This window comes from Monodon monoceros, unplaced genomic scaffold (genome assembly GCF_005190385.1).
Source record: "Monodon monoceros isolate NGI ecotype Baffin Bay Population unplaced genomic scaffold, NGI_Narwhal_1 Super_Scaffold_11, whole genome shotgun sequence".
Lineage (NCBI taxonomy): Eukaryota > Metazoa > Chordata > Mammalia > Artiodactyla > Monodontidae > Monodon > Monodon monoceros.
The window spans coordinates 54,160,104-54,184,066 of NW_021703767.1; positions in this window are offsets into that span (position 1 = coordinate 54,160,104).

Here is a 23,963-nt window from a genome sequence, read left to right on the forward strand (position 1 = left end):
AGGCAGCAGCAGTTCTGGGAAATACTCCTTGGCGTGAGCCCTCCTGGAGTCCGCCATTCACCCCAGCAAGGAGCCTGTGAGCTCTGGTGCTGGGTCGGCTCAGGCCAAACAACCAACAGAGAGGGAACTCAGCCAGTTTTACTGAGCTCTGCCCACCAGAGCAACACCCGGCTCTACCCACCACTAGTCCCTCCAATCAGGAAGCTTGCACAAGCCTCTTAGACAGCCTCACACACCTGAGGGCAGACCGCAGAAGCAAGAAGAACTACAATCCTGCAGCCTGTGGAATGAAAACCACATTCACAGAAAGATAGACAAAATGAAAAGGCAGAGGATTATGTACCAGATGAAGGAACAAGATAAAACCCCAGAAAAATTAAATGAAGTGGAGACAGGCAACCTTCCAGAAAAAGAATTCAGAATAATGATAGTGAAGATGATCCAGGACCAGAGAAAAAGAATGGAGGCAAAGATTGAGAAGACGCAAGAAAGGTTTAACAAGGACCTAGAGGAATTAAAGAACAAACACCTAGAAGAATTAAAGAACAAACAAACAGAGATGAACAATACAATAACTGAAATGAAAAATACACTAGAAGGAATCGATGGCAGAATAACTGAGGCAGAAGAATGGATAAGTGACCTGAAAGAAAGAATGGTGGAATTCACTGCCATGGAAGAGAATAAAGAAAAAAGAATGAAAAGAAATGAGGACAGCCTTAGAAACCTCTGGGACAACACTGAATGCACCAACATTTGCATTATAGGGGTTCCAGAAGAAGAGACAGTGAAAGTACCTGAGAAAATATTTGAAGTGATTATAGTCTAAAATTCCCTAACATGGGAAAGGAAATAGCCACCCAAGTCGAGGAAGTGCACAGAGTCTCAAGCAAGATAAACCCAAGGAGAAACACACCGAGACACATAGTAAGCAAACTGACAAAAATTAAAGACAAAGAAAAATTATTAAAAACAACAAGGGAAAAATGACAAATAACATACAAGGAAACTCCCATAAGGTTAACAGCTGATTTCTCAGCAGAAAATCTACAAGCCAGAAGAGAGTGGCATGATATATTTAAAGTGATGAAAGGGAAGAACCTACAACCAAGATTACTCTACCTGGCAAGGATCTCATTCAGATTTGATGGAAAAATCAAAAGCTTTACAGGCAAGCAAAAGCTAAGAGAATTCAGCACCACCAAACCAGCTCTACAACAAATGCTAAAGGAAATTCTCTAACTGGGAAACACAAGAGAAGAAAAGGAACTACAAAAACAAACCCCCAAAATTAATAAAACGGTAACAGGAACATACATATTGATAATTACCTTAAATGTGAACAGATTAAATGCTCCAACCAAAAGACACAGGCTTGCTGAATGGATACAAAAACAAGACCCATATATATGCTGTCTACAAGAGACCCACTTCAGACCTAGGGACACATACAGACTGAAAGTGAGGGGATGGAAAAAGATATTCCATGCAAATGGAAATCAAAAGAAAGCTGGGGTAGCAATACTCATATCAGATAACATAGACTTTAAAATAAAGACTATTACAAGAGACAAAGAAGAACACTACATAATGATCAAGGGATCAATCCAAGAAGAAGATATAACAATCATAAACATATATTCAGGGACTTCCCTGGTGGTACAGTAGTTAGGAGTCTTCCTCCCAAAGCGGGGGAAGGGGTTTGAGCCCTGGTTTGGGAAGATCCCACATGCTGCCAAGCAACTAAGCCCATGAGCCACAACTACTGAAGCCGTGTGCCTAGAGCCCATGCTCTGCAATGAGACAATCACTGCAATGAGAAGCCCACACACCACAACGAAGAGTAACCCCTGCTTGCCACAACTAGAGAAAGCCTGTGCACAGCAACAAAGACTCAATGCAGCCAAAAGTAAGTACATAAACTAAATAAATTTATTTTAAAAATTTATATATATATATAAAAATTTATATATATATATATATATATATATATACACACACATACATGCAGCCAACATAGAAGCACCTCAATACATAAGGCAAATGCTAACAGCTACAAAAGAAGAAATTGACAGTAACACAATAAGAGCGGGGGACTTTCAACACCTCACTTACATCAATAGACAGATCATCCAGACAGAAAATTAATAAGGGAACACAAGCTTTAAATGACACAATAGATAGATATTTATAGGGCATTCCATCCAAAACCAGTACTTTCTTCTCAAGTGCACAAAAACATTCTCCAGAATAGATCACATCTTGGGTCACAAATTAAGCCTCGGTAAATTTAAGAAAATTGAAATCATATCAAGCATCTTTTCCGACCACAATACTATGAGATTAGAGATCAATTACAGGGAAAAAAATGTAAAAAACACAAACACATGAAGGCCAAACAATACATTACTAAATAGCCATGAGAGCACTGAAGAAATCAAAGAGGAAATCAAAAAATACCTAGACAATGAAACACGATGATCCAAAACATATGGGATGCAGCAAAAGCAGTTCTAAGAGGGAAGTTTATAGCAATACAATCCTACCTCAAGAAACAAGAAAAATCTCAAATAAACAATCTAACATTACACTTAAAGGAGCTAGAGAAAGAAGAACAAATAAAACCAAAAGTTAGTAGAAGGAAAGAAATCATAAAGATCAGAGCAGAAGTAAATAGAAACAAAGAAAACAAAGAAAGCAAAGATCAATAAAACTAAAAGCTGGTTCTTTGAGAAGATAAACAAAATTGATAAACTTTTAGCCAGACTCATCAAGAAAAAGAGGGAGAGGACTCAAATCAATAAAATTAGACATGAAAAAGGAGAAGTTAAAACGGGCACTGCAGAAACACAAAGCATCATAATAGACTACTACAAGCAACTCTGTGCCAATAAAATGGGCACCTGGAAGAAATGGACAAATTCTTAGAAAGGTGTAAACTTGCAAGACTGAACCAGGAGGAAATAGAAAATATGAAAAGACCAATCACAAGTAATGAAATGGAAACTGTGATTAAAAATCTTCCAACCAACAAAAGTCCAAGACCAGATGGCTTCACAGGTGAATTCTACCAAACATTTAGAGAAGAGCTAACACCCATCCTACTCAAACTATTCCAAAAAGTTGCAGAGGAAGGAACATTCCCAAACTCATTCTATGAGGCCACCATCACCCTGATACCAAAACCAGACAAAGATACTACAAAAAAAAGAAAATTACAGACCAATATCACTGACGAATATAGATGCAAAAATCCTCAACAAAATACTAGCAAACAGAATCCAACAACACATTAAATGGATCATAGTGGGATTTATCCCAGGGATGCAAGGATTCTTCAATATATGTAAATCAATCAATGTGATACACCATATTAACAAATTGAAGAAGAAAAACCATATGATCATCTCAATAGATGCAGAAAAAGCTTTTGACAAAATTTAACACCCATTCATGATAAAAACTCTCCAGAAAGTGGGCAAAGAGGGAACCTACCTCAACATAATAAAGGCAATATACGACAAACCCACAGCAAACATAATTCTCAATGATGAAAAACTGAAAGCATTTCCTCTAAGATCAGGAACAAGGCAAGGATGTCCACTCTCACCACTATTACTCAACATAGTTTTGGAAGTCCTAGCCACGGCAATCAGAGAAGAAAAAGAAAAAAAAGGATCCCAAATTGGAAAAGAAGAAGTAAAACTCACTGTTTTCAGATGACATGATACTATACATAGATAAGCCTAAAGATGCTACCAGAAAACTACTAGAGCTAATCAATGAATTTGGTGAAGTCACAGGATACAAAATTAATGCACAGAAATCTCTTGCATTCCTATGTACTAACAACGAAAGATCAGAAAGAGAAATTAAGGAAACTATCCCATTCACCATTGCAACAAAAAGAATAAAATACCCAGGAATAAACGTACCTAGGGAGACAAAAGACCTGTACTCAGAAAACTATATGACACTGATGAAAAAAATGAAAGATGACACAAACAGATGGAGAGATATACCATGTTCTTGGATTGGAAGAATCAATATTGTGAAAATGACTATACTACCCAAAGTCATCTACAGATTCAATGCAATCCCTATCAAATTACCAGTGGCATATTTTACAGAACTAGAACAAAAAATCTTAAAATTTGTATGGAGACACAAAAGATCCCAAATAGCCAAAGCAATCTTGAGGGAAGAAAATGGGCCTGGAGGAACCAGACTCCCTGACTTCAGACTATAGTACAAAGCTACGGTAATCAAGACAATATGGTACTGGCACAAAAACAGAAATATAGATCAATGGAACAGGATAGAAAGCCCAGAGATAAACCCACACACCTATGGTCAACTAATCTATGACAAAGGAGGCAAGGATATATAATGGAGAAAAGACAGTCTCTTCAATAAGTGGTACTGGGAAAACTGGACAGTTACATGTAAAAGAATGAAACTAGAACACTCCCTAACACCATACACAAAAATAAACTCAAAATGGATTAAACACCTAAATGTAAGGCCAGACACTATAAAACTCTTGGAGGAAAACATGGGAAGAACACTCTTTGACATAAATCACAACAAGATCTTTTTTGACCCACCTTCTAGAGTAATGGAAATAAAAACAAAAGTAAACAAAATGGGACCATATTAAACTTAAAGGCTTTTGCACAGCAAAGGAAACTATAAACAAGATGAAAAGACAACCCTCAGAATGGGAGAAAATATTTGCAAACGAATCAACGGACAAAGGATTAATCTCCAAAATATATAAACAGCTCATGCAGCTCAATATTAAGAAAACAAACAATCCAATCCAAAAATGGGCAGAAGACCTAAATAGACATCTCTCCAAAGAAGACATACAGATGGCCAAGAGGCACGTGAAAAGCTGCTCATCACTAATTATTAGAGAAATGCAAATCAAAACTGCACTGAGGTATCACCTCACACCAGTTAGAATGGGCATCATCAGAAAATCTACAAACCACAAATGCTGGAGAGGGTGTGCAGAAAAGGGAACCCTCTTGCACTGTTGGTGGGAATGTAAATTGATGCAGCCACTATGGAAAACAGTATGGAGGTTCCTTAAAAAACTAAAAATAGAATTATCATGACTGAACAATCCCAGTACTGGGCATAAACCCAGAGAAAACCAAAATTCAAAAAGACACATACACCCCGATGTTCATTGCTGCGCTATTTACAATAGCCAGGTCAAGAAAGCAACCTAAATGCCCATCGACAGACGAATGGATAAAGACGATGTGGTAATATATACAATGGAATATTACTCAGCCATAAAAAGGAATGAAATTGGGTCATTTGTAGAGACATGGATGGACCTAGAGACTGTCATATGGAGTGAAGTAAGTCAGAAAGAGAAAAACAAATATCGTATATTAATGCATATATGTGGAATCTAGAAAAATGGTACAGATGAACCGGTTTGCAAGACAGAAATAGAGACACAGATGTAGAGAACAAACGTATGGACACCAAAGGGGGAAAGCGGGGATGGGGGTGGTGGGGTGGTGGTGGTGTGATGAATTGGGAGATTGGAATTGATATGTATACACTAATATGTATAAAATAGCTAATGAGAACCTGATGTATAAAAAAAAAAGAATTCAGATGAAACTAGTGTATGCATGCAAAATAGTATGTTAAGGAACAAAAGCAATTCCATAAATATTTTGTGGAAAGGCAGTATCCATGGAGCAAGTCTAAAGTTTTCAAAGTGCTTCTGAGAAAGAGCCAAATAATAATAAAGATTTTTAAATGTTGAAAAAAGATAAATAAAATAAAATATCATAAACTGAATAAAATATCATTCTGATGCTAGTCCAGAATCAGTTTCCATTCCTGATAACAACTTTCAGAGGACTACAATTCCCAGCATTCTTTGGGGCTTTGTCATTTCAAATTCCTTTGTAAGAACTATAATCCAGATATTTTAAGTATCAGACAATACTACAAATCACCCATTCCATTTTAAGTTTAATGTGGCCTTCAGTTTTATATCCAAGGTTTAAGGGCAAATTAAAGCAGTAAGTTCATGCATAATATTAAAAATAAAAAAAAATAAGTGCGAGCAAAATAATTACTTGGCTTCTGAAAATGTTCAGAAAGCATCTTCAAGCAATGCACAGAGGTTCTGTTTGTGAGGTGGCGTCAATGAAATTGCATAATTACTATTGCCCAAAGCTTTAAGTCCAGAAGGTGCAGAGGAGACATGACTTGAATCCAGTTGCTACTGGAGTGGAAGGGCAACATTACTACCAGCGGTAGCCTATTCTGACTAAAGTTGGCAAAAAATATCTTCCCCTTTTGCTAACCTACTTGATATTGTCAGTGTGTGGTATGTTGACCACACATAGGAGCAATCTGGCAGTCAACAGAGCTAGGAAATGATTATTTCTGCACTATAATGCCAACGTCAGACATTTGAGAAGTAATATTTTAAGCAATAAGATCAAAGTGATGATTCAATTTATTTTGTGGAAAATTTTTCAGGTGTATCCTTGTCTCAAGAATTTCATTCTGTGATGGTGACCCCAGCTTTGGTTTTGACTTCATCTGAATATTTAGTTCAAACTTGGCCCTTTGGTATTGAGCCAATGTGTTATTTGTTACATTTCTATTGTCAATAGATACAAAAGAATAATCAGAATACAAGGATTATCTAGCACCTACCACCTGATTTAAGAAAAAGAACAATACGCTATTATTGTTCAGTGCCTTTCCTCATCCCGTCCTTCTTCCCAGAGGTATCCACTCTTCTTATTTTTGCATTTATCAGTTCCTTACTTTTCTATAGTTCTATGATATATGTTTACATCTTTGAACAATATATTTTTAGTTTTGCACATTTTTATTTTGTATAAGTAGAATCATATTTTTCTTTTTCTGTAACCAAATTTTTTAACATTCTGTTTGAGATTAATCTATGCTGTAACATTCATTTTCATGGCACTATAGTATTTCAGTGGATAAACATTCCACACTTTCTCTCTTCATTCTACTCTTTATGGACTTGTGTTGTTTTGGTTTTAAAATATTTTACTCTCACACACACTATTTCTATGAACATTCTTATGTCATGTGTCCAAATGTACAAATGCAAGAAATTTTCTAATGTGTGTGTATGGCACACAGGTAATGATGGAGTATGAGGTTGGAAGTCAAGTTTCATTTTCCTCATACGGATATCAAACTGCATCAACCATCCTTTCCCCACTCCTATTAGTACCACATCTATAATATACCAAATGTCATTTATGAATGAAAAAAAAAAGTTTAATGTGGTCTTGACCAATCAAAATAAATGATGAATTAAATCCCAAACTTTAATCAATACTGTTAATGTTTATCAGTTATTTAAAATATCATCATAAAATAGCATAATAAAATTAAATAGTACTACCAGTTTGACACACTTTTTAGGTCAGTTTTGCTCATCTGTATTTAGTTTTGTTGCTCATGTGTATTCACCTCTCCATCTTAGTTAATTAATACATATAACATATACATGTACATGTTCTCAGAATTTGCTGCTCAAAACGTATAAAATTTATTTTCTTTTGACTGTTAGTACATTTATTCCAAAATTTAATGCTCTTAATACTTCTGGCAATGTGTTAATTACTGACAAAAATAAAGTTGTGTTTATATAGTCATTATATCTACCAAACACTTGGAAAATTTTGTGCTTTAAGAAAAATAACAGTATGAATTAAACAGCCACTTACCCATTAAAGATGGTAGCTGACAATTGTAAAACCATCATTCTGCTTCTTGTCTCTCTGCATTTTCTACTTGGCACTAAATTCTAAATTTAATAACATACTTCTATTCTCTCTCTCTCTCTCTTTCTCTCTTCCTCTCTCTCAAATGCCAACAAAAATTTTTCCCCAATATCTGGGCAACTAAAATTCTACCTTACCCTCCAGAGTCCTCATCCTAAGGAGTCACTGGCTAGCAGACAAGCAGCATGTGTCCCTGCGGGCGTATGATTCAAACCAAGAAATAGAAAAATCTTGCTAAAGGGACTTTCTAGTCACAAAATGACACCTTCATAGATCTCTGAGAGCTCCTGGTAGTTATTTGGTTTGTCGTCAGTTTTTAGTCACTGAAATACTGCCACCTTCAGGAAGAAATGTGGGAATCTGCAATTGCATTCTCATCGGGTTCCCTTTAAATCCAAACTTTACACTTCCCTTTCTTTAAACACACCTGTAAATTACCCTGTTATTTTTCCCATATATCTAAATATTAGTAATCTATTTCTGTATACCTTTTTAACTTATTAGTTTTTTCCAAACTACTAAATATTACAGTAAAAAGCTGCCCATAAATAATAAATGGTAGAGAATTCACAATTATCCATCAAATAAAAATTACTTTAATAAAACCATGGCTTTGCAGATATTAAATTATGAAGCACGAAGAACAGGCCCTAAAATATTTTCTGTGCTCAAATAATAAAATATATATAAAAACATCTAGGTACATGGTTTTAAAAAATAATTCCAGAACAATTTGTACATATTACAAAAAATATTTCCTTAAATGTATATATTGAGGCTTCTAAACTAGAAGGTTTTTTTTCCCCTTTACATTTTAGTTCCTCCTTCATTTATGGGTTAACATAAAAATTATAAGCAGTTCTGTACCAACTTTTCTCTCTCTCTCTCCCTCTATTTCTCTCTCTCTGCTCTTTTTTCTTTTATAAATTCAGCTCTCTTTTTCATAATCTATTCTTGATCTAATTTTTATTACTATTATTATTAAAATTACTTTTCTTTGTGCTTATACTTTTCCCTATCTTTTTTCCCATCTTCCTCCTCTCTTCATTGGTTTACTTTTGCTTCACTTAGAAAGTCCATTGTAAGTTGCCAATTACTTTTATGTACTATTAGCAATACCTACAGTGCCCACTTTCAGTTTTCTCTTTATTCAAAATCCATTCCCTATTATCAGACAATGCCATCAAGTACTTTTCCAAAACAAATTTTTTAAAAATTATAATTACCGTGAAATATCACAAAACATGAATTACATAGACCAATTGGAAAGGACACATACACAAAACCTCCTGTTATTTTTATCTTCTAAAGTAATTTGACAATTACAAAGATGTCATTTCCCCAGATTAATTTAAACTTGTATAAACTAAAATCTCAGTGAAAAGAAGAATAGATGAATGGAGCAGAAACAGATAGTAGGATAGATGAGAATTTAGCATGTGTTACTTTTTTATATGGGGAAAATTGCTTATTTAATAAATGATGATAGAATAATTGGTTATCTATTTGAAAAAACAATAAAATTATATCTCTTACCTCATAATACACAAAAATAAAGCCCAAATAGAGTGAACTATTTTTTTAAATAAAGGTCTATTTTAAAAAATAAGTGAATATTTATTGAATTGTAATGTAGATAAAGAAGACACAATAAAGAAAAAAGATTGATGTGTGGGTTAACAAAAATGTAAAGTATCTCTGTTAAAAGTATCATAATATAATTAAAAGGCCAATAGCAAACTTGGAAAAATAATTTTGAACATTAATGGCAGGTAAAGGTTTAATATCTTTATATCTAAAGATACCTTACAAATAAGATAAATATCTATATAGCAAAAAATGAGCAAAGGTCATGAATACACAAGTCAAAAGAAATATTCATGTCCAATATACAATACGAAATGTTTAATCTCATTAGGAATCAAAAACATATTAAAAGAGCAAGTTTTTACCTCTAAAATCAACGAATATTTTTAAAATTGTAATACCTGGCTTCATAAAGGGTGTTGCAAAAAGGGTACTATTATATGTAATCTTTTTTGAATAACAGTTTGCCAATATATATCCAAAGTCTTAATGTGCTTATTCTTTGATCCAGCAATTCCTTAGGCCATGGTCCTGTGTGTCCAAAAAGAATAATCAAGATACAAAAGACATTTATATATAAGAATAATCATGGTGGCAACTGGTAAAATAAATAATTAATACTATACAGTTATTTATTCAGTTTCAAAAATAATTACATTGGAAAATGTTCAAGTATTTATAAAAAGATTAAAGAGAGTTATTAAGCTACATTACAGAATAATCAGAATGTATACTTACATACAGAGAGAGAAGAGACTGACAACATATTGTTAATTGATTTTTATTTTTTGAGTGGTAATACTATGGTTAATTTCTTTTCTTTTTTAAAATAACTGATTGTAGGAATTCCCTGGTGGCACAGTGGCTAAGAATCCACCTGCCAGTGCAGGGGACACAGGTTCGAGCCCTGGTCTGGGAAGATCCTACATGCCGCGGAGCAGCTAAGCCCGTGCACCACAACTACTGAGCCTATGCTCTAGAGCCTGCAAGCCACAACTACTGAGCCCACGTGCCACAACTACTGAAGCCTGTGCACCTAGAGCCCATGCTCTGCAACAAGAGAAGCCACCACAATGAAAAGCCCGCCTGCCACAACGAAGAGCAGCCCCCCGCTCACCACAACTAGAGAAAGCCCATGCACAGCAATGAAGACCCAACACAGCCAAAAATAAAAATAACTAAAATAAATAAGTTTTTTTAAAATAATAAATAAATAAAATACCTGATTGTATTTTCAAATTTTCTATAACAATATGACATTTTAAAAAGAGTTGTTTTTAAACCATTAAAAACCCTTATTTCAATTCCATGTTTAAATCACGTATACTAATGGGAAAGCAGAAACATCATATGCAACATACATTTCAAAAAAATGATTCCTTAATTAAAGACGATTCAAAGGAATGGAAAGATATCCCATGCTCTTGGATTGGAAGAATTAATATTGTTAGAATGGCCATACCACCCAAAGCAATCTACAGATTCAATGTGATCCCTATCAAATTACCCATGACATTTTACACAGAACTAGAAAAACTAATCCTAAAATTTATATGGGACCATAAAAGACCCAGAATTGCCAAAGCAATCCTGAGGAAAATGAACAAAGCAGGAGGCATAACCCTCCCAGGCTTCAGACAATACTACAAAGCTACAGTAATCAAAACAGCATGGTACTGGCACAAAAACAGACATATGGATCAATGGAACAGAATATAGAGCCCAGAAATAAACCCACACACCTATGGTCAATTAATCTTCAACAAAGGAGGCAAGAATATAAAATAGGGAAACGACAGTCTGTTCAGCAAGTGATACTGGGAAAGTTGGACAGCCACATGTAAATCAATGAAATTAGGACACTTCCTCACACCATACACAAAAATAAACTCAAAATGGCTTAAAGATTTAAATATAAGACATGACACCATAAAACTCCTAGAAGATAACACAGGCAAACTTTCTCTGATATAAATCATACCAATGTTTTCTTAGGTTAGTCTCCCAAGGCAAAATAAATAAAAGCAAAAATAAACAAATGGGACCTAATCAAACTTATAAGCTTTTGCACAGCAAAGGAAACCATCAACAAAATGAAAAGACAACCTGTGGACTGGGAGAAAATATTCGCAAATGATGGAACCGACAAGGGCTTAATTTCCAAAATATACAAACAGCTCATACAACTCACTAACAAAAAAGCAAACAACTTAATAGAAAAATGGGCAGAAGATCTAAATGGACATTTCTCCAAAGAAGACATACAGATGGCCAACAGGCACATGAAAAGATGCTCATCAGCGCTAATTATTAGTGAAATGCAAATGCAAAACATTTGCAGCATATCTCAATTTAGTTGATAAATTTTCATTGGAACTACTTGACTTGTGTTTAGATTTCATAAATTTACTGTTGAAAGAGTAGGTTAACATTCATAAATTTTTCCAAACATAATTAAATTTTCCTATAACTGAATTGAGAATCTGTTTTCAGATTTGAATTTAAGTGAATTAAAATTAAATAAAATTAACAATCAAGTTCCTCAGTTGCACTAGCCACATTTCATGTGTGGCTAGAGGCTACTTTTTTGGACATCTCTCCTGGAAGGGATTAATAGTGAGTGTTGACAATGGATATGCTACTTTATGGAGAACTTTGTGTGAATATGCCTACTACTCAGCAAGTTCAAATCTAAATCTTAATCATGTTAAAAGAAATGTAAACTGTGGATCCTTACCTACTTTCTTGGCCTCTTTTTAATATCACTGAATCACACAAGTGATGAGTTATTCTCAGCAAATTTAACTACAAAAAGAGAAGTAATATGAAAATGAGGTATTGGTTCCAGCAATAGATCCCCTGCACAATTTCACTTCCCTTTGCTGGATTAGGGATGATTCTGCCACTGTACAATTTCTAATAGGAAAGACTGAGGGTGTGAAGAGTTTGAAATACAGGAATTGTGCTATTTACAGTAGATGGATTTGTGATTGCCCAGGCAACAGAACTTCCTTACGTATTTAAGAAGTCTTGCAATGACCCAAAGGAATAGAACTAATGAACTGTCCAAAGCTCAGCTGTGCTTTTCAGCTTGTTCATACAAATTGCACAAGCCCTTTACTGTTGGAAGCAATCCTTGCAATATTTTGAATGCATCGAAAACTGGACTTGAATTCTTACACACTGGTTATGATAAGTCATGTCCTAAGTACTAGCAATGGAATAGCTAAAATACGATGTATACATGAGCATGGCTGCCAATTGATGCTAACTGTTTGGAAAAATGATAACATATCATGACAAATGCTTCTTTCCTTTCTCTGAATAAATGTATTCCCCCAAACCATCATCCTCACTGAGTAACATAAGTAAAAAGCAAAACCAACTAGAATGTGGTATGTGATAACATAAGAGTGTACATGAACCACTAATTCCAATGTGTCAATCAAACATCAACAAACTTTAATTGTACTGAGTGCCAGGCACTTCAACAGACATCAAGATACAACTACATAAATGATACAGTTCCTACTCAGAGAGATTAGGTTTATAGACAACAGAAAATCACTAACATAAGGCAGCATACAGTAAAACTGCAAGAGAGTGGTCCAAATAAAAACTGATCTAGGACTAGAGCAGTGGTTCTCAAAGTGGGGTCCACAGAACCCTGGAGGTCCCCAAGACCTTTCAGGGGTTCTGTGAGGTTACAACTAGTTTCATGATAATATTAAGACATTATTTATCTTTTTCACAGGGTAAAAGCAAGGCAGTGGCATCAAGCTGTAGTGATAGTCACTATATTCTTCACCACCACACACGTGTATTAAAATTTTAAAAAAGGGGGGGAAGAGGAGAAAAAGGAGGAGAAGAAAGTCATTTTCACTTACAAATGTCTCTGAGGAAGCAGTGAAATTATTAATTTTATTAAATCCTGACCCTTCAGGGCATGTCTTTTTAATTTGTGGGACAAAATGGGTGGGATACATAAAGTGCTTCTGCTACAGATAGAAGTACAATGGTTGTCTTGAGGAAAAGCACTGGTGCAATTGAGTTTCAAGTTGAACTAGACACTTTTCTCACGGAGTAGCATTTTTATTTGAAAGACCAACTGACAAAGTATGGTTTTTCAGACTTGAATATTTGACAGATATTTTCTCAGAAATAAACAAAGTGAGTGTTCTTCAAGGAAATCAACCAACAGTATTTCTTGCCAATGATAAAATTTGAACTTTCAAACAAAAATTAGAATTTTGGAAAACTTGTATCCTAATATGTAAAATGTTTCCTGATGCAAACAGTGATAAAATTAAGGAAAATTATATTTTTGATATTGTATGATGAAATGAGTCAACATTTGGAAGATCTGCATAACTCAGTGAACCAAAGTCTCCAAATGATCAGTGTATAATATCACAAATCATGCATGAGTAAAAAGTCCATCCAATAGACCAATAGGTTTTAATGGCACAAATTATGAAAAGTTTATTGATATGGATTTTTATTCCACATTGCAACTAACTTTTTAAAAATTACCACTTGAAGAATTTTAGAGTAGTATTAAAGACTATCCATAATTATCTGAAAAGCTATTTAAATACTTTTCCCTTTTCCAACTACATATCTCTTGGAAGCCAGATTTTCTTCATATACTTCAAACTATACACTGTATCACAATAGATGGACTGCAGAAGCAAATGTGAGAATCCAGCTGCTTGGATTCAGCTAACTATGAAATCCAGGTAGATATTAAAGAGCTTTATAAAATGTAAAACAAGGACTTCTCTGGTGGCGCAGTGGTTAAGAATCTGCCTGCCAATGCAAGGCAGACGGGTTCGAGCCCTGGTCCAGGAAGATCCTACGTGCCGCGGAGCAACTAAGTCTGTGCACCGCAACTACTGAGCCTGCTCTCTAGAGCCCGCAAGCCACAGCTACTGAGCCTGTGTGCCACAACTACTGAAGCCTGTGCGCGCTCCGCAACAAGAAAAGCCACCGCAGTGAGAAGCCCACGCACCGCAATGAAGAGTAGCCCCTGCTCACCACAACTAGTGAAAGCCTGCGCGGCAACGAAGACCCAGCACAGCCAAAAATAAATAAATAAATTAATTAATTAAAATATGTAAAACATTTTTCTCAATTTGTTTTTTGTTTTGGGAAATTCTGCTATTTTTCATTAAAATATGTCATTTATGTTAACATGTAATGGGCTGATTATTATTATAACTTAGGTAACAAATATTTTAAACGTTTTTCCAATTTTAATTTCTAATACAATGAGTCTCAACAGATGCAACCCACATAAGCAAAAGTTGTGGTTTTTTTTTAAGCAAAAGTTTTGAGGGGTCCTGAGACTAAAATATTTGAGAATTGTTGGACTAGAGAAAAAGGAGCAATCAGGAGGAGCTAGGGAAACTGCTCTGTCTGACCAGTTATCACATCATATCCAAACATACTCCTTCCTGGAAATCTTTCAAGGCCCCAAATGAATGGTGTTAATTATTTAAATATAACCAATTTCCACTAGTGTTCTTTACATACCAATTCATGGTACTTGTGGAAATGCAATATAAAATCCCAAATGCAGCAAAACTCCTTCATAATCAGAGACCTACCGTTAAGTGGTACAACTAATAACTAACACAGAATAACTAACTGTATTATATGAGATTTTACCATGTACCAGTGGTTCCTTTTCATGTCCAAAGTCTCCTTTTTAATATTTATTATCATTTACTACCCTCCATGAACATAATGTAATTAAAGATATTATCTAGCAAACAAACTACATTTGAGTAACAGTTAATTCATTTTCCTCTTTTAGATTGAAAAATAAATAGAAAATTTATTTGGATACAGCCATGGAAATTTACATGGATACAGAGCTGTATCCATGTAATAACGTCAGGTAAAGCAAAAACAATGGAATTTTAGTTATTCTATCTAGAGTAATCATGAAATTTCTGTTTAGATTTTTGAAATTTTAAAATAGGTGTGGATTCCTCCCTATACATTATTACCTCCATAAATGATTTGGAGGCTGAGATTTTCTGCGGCATGTTGGGTGTTTTTGTTTTTAATTTAGTTTTGGGTTTTTGGTCACTCAAATTGTGATAGTAATGAGTTTACCCATTTTTGCTCAATCACCAGATATCTGAGAGTCCAAGAGTTTGTCCCTTATAAGGATACACTGCAGTCTTAGGGTTTGCAGCAAGATAGTCTTAAAAAGCCTGGGCTCTAGAATCAGAAAGTAGCTTTCTAGTGAATAGCTTTGTGAATTTAGGCAAATAGCTTAGGCTCTTTGAACCTCAATTTCCTTATATGCGAAATGGAACTAATGACACCTGCCTTGTAAAGCTGCTGTGTGGCACACAAAATGACAGCATCATTATAAAGTAAATAAGCCAAGTTGTGTTACACATCAATACACTGTTTTAAAAGTTGATATTATCGATATTTCATAGTATTGATAATTTGTGACCAAAAAAATTTTTTTAAAGAATCCTTTCGTGGTTGGCCCTTGGTGCAATTTTTGCCACCTGTAAAACATGGAATAAAACATGTTTCCATGCTTCCTGTGCAATTGTTTAATACATATATTTGAAGGTAAATAGTGCTGGTCCTTGGCAAATTTAAAATTGTTCAGGTTTGTCTTCAGACACTCTGCATTCTCAGATTCCAAGGTGAGCCAGATCTCCTGGTTCAACAGCTATAGGACTGACTATCCACAGGAGCAGCAGGGCCTCTGGTTTGTCTTAGGATTTTGAACCCAATTTGGAAATTCCCTACCCAGACTTATTAGCTTTCTTTTCCTCACCTGGACAAGTCAGTCCTTTCCTTCTCTTCTTAATTCTTCCTCATTCTTCTCAAATACAAATTTAACATTTTCCTACAAATTTTATAGTACCTTAATTAATATTCATCATTATTTTGGGAAGATTCTATATTCTTACAACATGTTAGGGACTTCCCACGTTAATGACATTTCTGACAATTAAGTGTGCTGTTGAAATTCTTCCCTTCTTTAGTAGTTATGGCTGCACTTCTAGAATCTATTACAGTATTGGAAAAACATTTAAAGTATATAACACCAATATGTTTTGTCCATAATTAAAATTAACATCTTAGGCCCGTGTTGTGATAATGTCTACAAATAAAAACTGTAATTCTTCTCTACCTTCCAAAGGTATTTTAGGTATTAATCAGAGTTTTTAATTGTGCATGAGATTTATAGAGTAAGGACACAACCTTGCTACTATTACATACTTTTTCATTTGGAAAACCTAGAAGCTATTGCTTGCAAAAGCTATTTAGAGATGACTGTAATAGCCAGTCTTCCAATTTTTTAAACTTTTTTTGGATTTTTCTTTTCTTCGAAAACAAACTACTGCTCCACATGTGTACTTTTTACCTTGGTGGGGCGTAGTTCTCATTTCTGAGGGAATATGGCTTTGCAGAAGACACATAATGCCTCTTTGACAATTGTGAAAACTCAAGGGCTGGAGTTACCCAGCGAGGTAGGTTTCCGGGAAAATCCGGCCGGTAGCGAATCCCTCTGGGTCTGGACCAATCCGCGCCGGCACAGCTCCGCGCTCTCGGAACAGGGCTCAGCCGCAGACGCCTCGCCGCGCTCGCAGACACACACCCTGGCCGAGCCCGCCGAGTCCACCCTGTTTCCCTTCCTAGATGCCTCGGAACCTTTACCACACTAATCCTATGACTTTAGGGCTGAGCAGTAGTTCCCAACTTCTGAGAGAAACCCTTTTAAAATTCAAAGCAATTGAGCAGACCCTACCGCCACCAGAATCCAGACTGCGGTAGCCGTACTTTCCAATTGTCTTGTTTAGTAAGAGAACTGAGAAAAAAAGAAAAAAAATCAAGAGCTTCAATCGATTTTGTAACACCTTCAAACGCCTATATATCGTATTAATCATAACGTTCGTATACATCTGAATGTATTTATTTATGCTGTACGCTGAGTTTACAGGTACTGCTTCGGGCTCAAAGGACTTCTCTCACTCCCTGCACAGGGAAGCCCCGAGGGCCCCCAGGACGCGCCCAGAGTCCGAGACCCCAGACCCCGGAGATGCTGCGATAGACGTAGAGGCGGTAGGTCCTACCTTCCAACCCACACGTTCCATTAAGCTGGATTCCCAGAGACAACAGGACGGTCTTCCTGCAAGTCGCCGGGGCATCGCAGGGCATCTGCCGCCCCCTATCGGTGGTGAGGGGCAAAGTAGCCCGAGCCCCGTTAGAATCAACTAGAAGAGCCTCTTGAATAAAAGAATATTCCATGACTACGCAGTAGCGAGAGGACTCTCAGGGAGCCTGCCTTTCGCAGACACTCCCTTCCGACTGCGGCGTTTTAATGCAGGTGTTAGCAAGTGAGGGAGAGGATGTTGGGTGTGAAGAGGAACGTGTCGCTGCTTTGGTGAAGGCTGGGGAGAAGAGGGAGAGGGGGCGCGTCCAAGATACACCCCAGGTTCAGTTTATGTTTTCCAGCCTGCACCAATCCACCTCACCCTTACGAAAAGCATTTGCCCTCAGTCGGGATGGGATCGTTCATTAGAGCACTATGTGGTGGCTTCCCAAGCACCTGCCCCTCATGTAACACCTTGAGCAGAGTCCAGTGACCTCTGCTGTAGAGGTGACAAAGGCCACGGAAGCCGCCTCAATTGTGTCCAGGAATGGCCTCCCAACAGCGTGCTACTTCTCTGGTTGGGGATGATTCTTATTTGGTAGGAATATGTATATGCTTCAGAAAAATAAAATAAATATCGAGAAGAAAGCTCCCGGATACCCCCGGCTAATTTTCTCCTAGGACTGAAAGTGTAAAATTTGCCTCCACTTGGCCGCCGAGACTGCTAGCAGGCTGGGGACATGTGTGTTAATGTTACATACCCAGATATTTCTAATTTTATTTTCTCCCACCCCATTTCCACTTCCCTACACACACACACACACACACACACACACACTTTGTAGTATCCTAACTTGTTCACCCGTGTCCATATGTCTTGGCCCTTTTGGGAAGAAGGCGAGAGACAGATGAACGAAGGTGAGTGGGGGCAGGGAGGGAAGAGAAGAGGGAGGAGAATCGCCTTCCACAACAGACTTAATGTTTAAGCGGGAAGACGCTCCCGGCGGAGGGTCTAGAGGACGACAACGGAAAAGTCCCACTACACGCTCACAGCGTTAGTACTGGCGCCCCCAATCTGCAAGTGGCAGCAGGAGATCCGGAATCCAGTTGGTCCCCTACGAGGTCCCCGCTCGTCCGCGCTGGGGGTCGGGCCCTCCAGTGTTGCTGCGAGTCTGGGAGAGGAAGGAAGCTCCGCTAGCTCCGTTCTCCCTCCCATATCGCTCTGGCGGCAGCCGCCGGTCATAGCCCCGCCGAGTCCCCGCTCCCGAGCGGCCGCAGGTGCCGAGTGGCCCATCCCCGGCGGGAGCGAAACGCGGGGCTAGCCGAGACCTCCCAGCGTCCAGTTCCGAGAGGGTCTCCGGCGTGTGGCGGAGGTCCCCGGGCCCGGACGCTCTCCCTTCCCGCGGCCTGTGGGCGCGGCGCACAGGGGCGCGGACGGGCGGCAGCAGCTCCCAGGCGCAGGCGGAAGGCGCGGCACGTCCACGGTCACGGCCGCTGCCGGGTCTCGGGCGGAAGCGCGGGGCTCGGAGGGGAGGGGCTGCCGCGCCCAGCAAGGCCCAGGGCTCTCGACCCCCGGCAGCGCCCGTCGGTGCAGCAGTAGATCTTAGGCGGCCGTTGCGCCCGCCAGGGAAGGATGGCCCCTGGTCAGTTTCAGCCCCGTACCCGCGCGTGATGGGGCTGAGGCCGGAGCCCACGCGTGTCCGCCCGGCTGTGCGTCTTTTACTTGCACACACCAAGCCCCCACCAGCAGCGCAGGCCACAGCTCCAACGTTGGCCGGTACCCGCGTCTGCCACCTCCAGGACTCAAAGCCGCCAACCCCAGCCTCCCGGCAAGCCTTGACTTCCCGGATGGGGCCATGCTTTTCTTCCAGGACAATCAGGACTCCTCCCCTCCCGGCGATCTTTCTAGGAGGCCACCTCCAGAGATTCCGAGGCGATTTCCTCTCTGTTGGTATTAAACTGGTAACTCCTCTCACTAAAAACACCAGGGAGAATCACAAGCAGAATTCAGCGAGGGGCCACCATCATCGAAAAAAGCACATAGTTCAATGTACGTGGAATGTTTTGATCAGTAGGTTAATGGGGGATAGAAGTTCGCTCTCTGTTTTTGATAGCCCTGATTTTCAAGCTTTTTTTAAAGTTACATTGCCCAGTTTTCTGCTCGGTCAACAACGGGAAATGGAATCTTGCCTTTTTTTATGATTCAAAATCAACTGTAACAACAGTGACTGAGAATTCACGGCATCTTGTGAGGTACAATGGAGATGCACACCTAGGTGAGAGTCATTGTGTTATGTAGTGGCAGCTGGATCCAGCCAACAAGGTCCGTGAGACTCATTCCCTGCCTTTCTCAGCTCACCCGCTTGTTGGGACTTTTATCATTTAATTATTTTTTAAATTATCATGAGGCTCTCATGAGTCTGAGAGTTAAGACTGGGACAAAGATTGAGCACAACACAACACTCAAACTATCTTTACCTTTCTTGGGGAAATAATTCCTGGGGCTAATAAAGAATATCAGATCTGAGGTCAAAAAATGTTGCTTTTAAAAAACCCAAAAAAACAAGAAACCTAACCCTTCAGTTATACTTCCCTTATTTATTCAACAGATGTTTATGGAGCACCTACCCAGCACCAAACACACACACACACACATACCCCATACATACATACTGTGGGCTATACAAATGATAACATACATCTGTTGAATGCTTAGAGACAGGCAATATAGTTGATGTTTTAAAAGTATTATACCTTTTAACCCTTCCAGGGACAATATGGAGTAGATACCGTTATTATTATTCCTGCTTTACAGATAAGAAAAATGAGATATTACAGGCTTGAAATAACTTGCTCAAAGTCACCTAGTTGGTAAGTGGCATAGCAGGGGGTTACGCCCAGTCCTATACAGAGTCCACAGGCTCAACCACTACACTATATCCTCCAGTCAGATCCAGGAATCTGTATATTTTGGAACCATCTCAGGTGAATCTGATGCAAAGTACTTGAGAACTTGAACTTGAGAAGCATTGATATAATCACACTCCCTCTTTTTCCTCATCAGAAAACAGACTCAAAGAAGTGATTTATCTGAAGACACACAGTTAATTAATTGCAGAATGAGATCCAGAGAAGCACCTCCTGGTTCCTTGCCCAGTGTCCTTTCTACCCTCCAAACCACAGCAGTTCAGTCCAAGAGGAGTCAAAGAATGTAAATAATTCAACAATTACAATAAACGTACAGTCAAATCTTGATTATCCCTAGCTTCCTCTTCTAATTGCTTCCCTTCTGGATATTTTACTGTTGTAGTTCCTCTCCCAGAGGGAGTGAGAAACCGGGTGAAACTCAATTATTTCCTTTCTGCTAATGTTAACTGGTAAGAACTCTTAATATGAAAAAGAAAAGCCGGAGAGGTTTGATAGCAGAAAAGGCTAGAACAAGTTCCTAAAATAAGACTTGCAGATGATCCCTGGATTTTGGTTTTCCATGCTACTAATAACTCCCATTGCTGTAGTGAAGGTGTGAAGTGGGGAAAGAAGCAATATGGATGACCCACCTAATGCAGCCATTCCTGCACTCTTCCTCTTCCTGTGATCCCATGCCTACCCAATGTTGATAACTGAGAAGTAGGAAAAAGGAAAGGAAATAATAAAGGGAGTGTGATGAAGTATTCTGGAAAAATTTTTACTCTTGTTTTGGAGAAGGGAAGAGCCATAGTACGAACTAGGCCACTATTCCTCCATCTTCAGTCCCAAGCACTGAACATAGACAGTCATACACTGTCATTAAAACAAATAGATTTAGCCAGCTTATAACATCCTGACTTCTATTTACTTCTCTTTTTTTTTTTTTTTTTTTTTTTGCGGTACACAGGCGTCTCACCGTTGTGGCCTCTCCCACTGCGGAGCACAGGCTCCAGACGCGCAGGCTCAGCGGCCCAGCCGCTCCGCGGCATGTGGGATCCTCCTGGACCGGGGCACGAACCTGTGTCCCCTGCATCGGCAGGCGGACTCTCAACCACTGCGCCACCAGGGAAGCCCTATTTTGCTTTTAATCTCTTTCTTTTTAACCTACTCTCGGGTCATAGGGATGTTGAGAGGCTGTGCAAGAACAACGGGGACTGCTGCCTTTTCTCAACAACTCTGACCAAATTATTTCCTTACTTAAAATCATTTGCTGATTCCCCATGAACTCTATGGAATAAAATTTGACCCGTTAACATGGCAAACAGTATGTTACTTGACTAGCCCCTGACTACTTCTCACCACCCTCACCTCTGCCTCTCACTGAAACTTTGAGCAATACTAAACTAGCTGTAGTTCTATAAAAACACAACGCTGTCTCCTGCCTTTGTGTTCTTGCATTATGCCCATCCTGTCCCTGGAATTTCTTCCCCACGTTGTCCTCTTGGTAAATGCCTACTTATTGCCCCAAACTCCGCTCAGACAGTGCTACATGTGTGAATTCTTTCCTGATTCTGCTACATCTCCCCAAAGCAATAATCTCTTGCTCATGGGGGAAGCCATTTCTGTTCTTTTTATATTCTCTGTGATGGCTCTCAGTCTGTGAAAATGATTTTTTTCCCATGTCCTTCTCTTCTATTAGACTGGAGCCTCTTGAAAATCTGTCTATATAACCTATGTTTAGTGTATCAGAAAAATTAGGAAGCATAGGATTAATTTATTTTTAAGTAGGATATTACTTATGTTTTTAATATGCTCAGTATGTTTAAAACAATAGGTCCATTTGTTATCTACAGGATGTCAAAAAAAAGTCTGGAAATAGAGGAAAACATAGTGTATGTATTATACTTTTTTCAGATTACCCCATCACTTTAAATTTAGAGATACTTAACCTAAAAAGATTTCTGGAAGTTGAAGAAAAAATACTCGGCATATTATTTGAAACTGTAACTAAAATACTGTTTAAATATAGGTATATCCTGTTTCCTGAATTTCAGACCCCTGGTAGTCCCAGCACCTAAGACTATGTCAAGTGCCTGATATGTAATATGTTAACTGCTGTATTGTTCTAAACTGAACAGAGCAACCAACTGAAATATCCATTGGTCCAGGGGCTTCCAGTTCTAGTTCATCGCAGCTCCAGCTTCTGTCTCTCCTTTTGGTGAGCTCTTATCAGCTTTAGTCACTTTGTCAGTCACACTCCTCCATTTGTTCTCTCTTTCAGCTAGAATCAGTGCTTTGGGCTAAACTGTAATTATTTACATGCTTTGGACATTTGTTATGGAAAGGAGTCCCCAAACTCTTCTCCACTGATGACAGTACAAGTTATTGAGGGATAGAGACAGTTGATGGAGCAGTAGAGCAGATAAAGCCTCCAAATCAGCTAATGGACCATTCATTCATTTATTCAACAAATATTTTTCCAGCATGTGCTGTCTGCTAGGCTATGGCCCAGGCAATGGCCTCCCAGACCTGCAGAGGAGACCTGTTCTAACCAACCTTTTTTTTTTTTTGACTGCGCTGGGTCTTCGTTGCTGCATGCGGGCTTTCTCTAGTTGCAGCTAGCAGGGGCCACTCTTTGTTGCGGTGTGCCAGCTTCTCATTGCAGTGACTTCTCTTGTTGTGGAGCACCGGCTCTAGGGGCACGGGCTTCAGTAGTTGCAGCGTGCGGGCTCAGTAGTTGTAGCGCACGGGTTTAGTTCCTCTGCAGCATGTGGGATCTTCCCAGATCAGGGCTCGAACCTGTGTCCCCTCCATTGGCAGGCAGATTCCTAACCACTGCGCCACCAGGGAAGTCCCATCACCAGTCTTACTTGTTGCAGGATTTCCTATGGCCGGAAGCTTATGAGTGTGCAAGAACTTTCTATACCTTCCAAGACCATGAGGGCGTGCCCAAACCAGGCACTTAAAGTAAGGGCTTTGCATGGATAAATTTTCCATGTCAGGTTAACTCTTTAGTGACTAAAGAATTTTGTGTACATTGATGCAAAATTTAAGAAATAATTGATAGATATTTAATAGCACCTCTGGAGCACAAATAAACATGTACCTACAGTCCACATCCCTGAAAAACGGTCTCACATTAACAAACTGATCTCATATGATGAGAGATCTGAACCTCTAGAAAGTTCACATAGCATTTAATAATACCATGACTATCTCATATGTTTGTCTATTTAGGTATATTAGTAATGTTCATATTTTCACCTCAGGTAACTGATGAAGAAGAAAACCTGTGACATAGTAGGTACAGTTGAATGTATTTTTTTAATATCACTAAAATATACCTTGTACATCACTAAGGATGAGAATCTAAAACTTTAGATTCTTTAGTCCTGAGGAAAATAATGTGAAATGTAGCAAGATATGAAGAATTAATGAAGTCTCTATATCCAAGGAGTGATTATATTCTCTAACAAAAATCATTCTGGGAACTCTTGGCTCAAGAGTTTTTAGATCTCTTA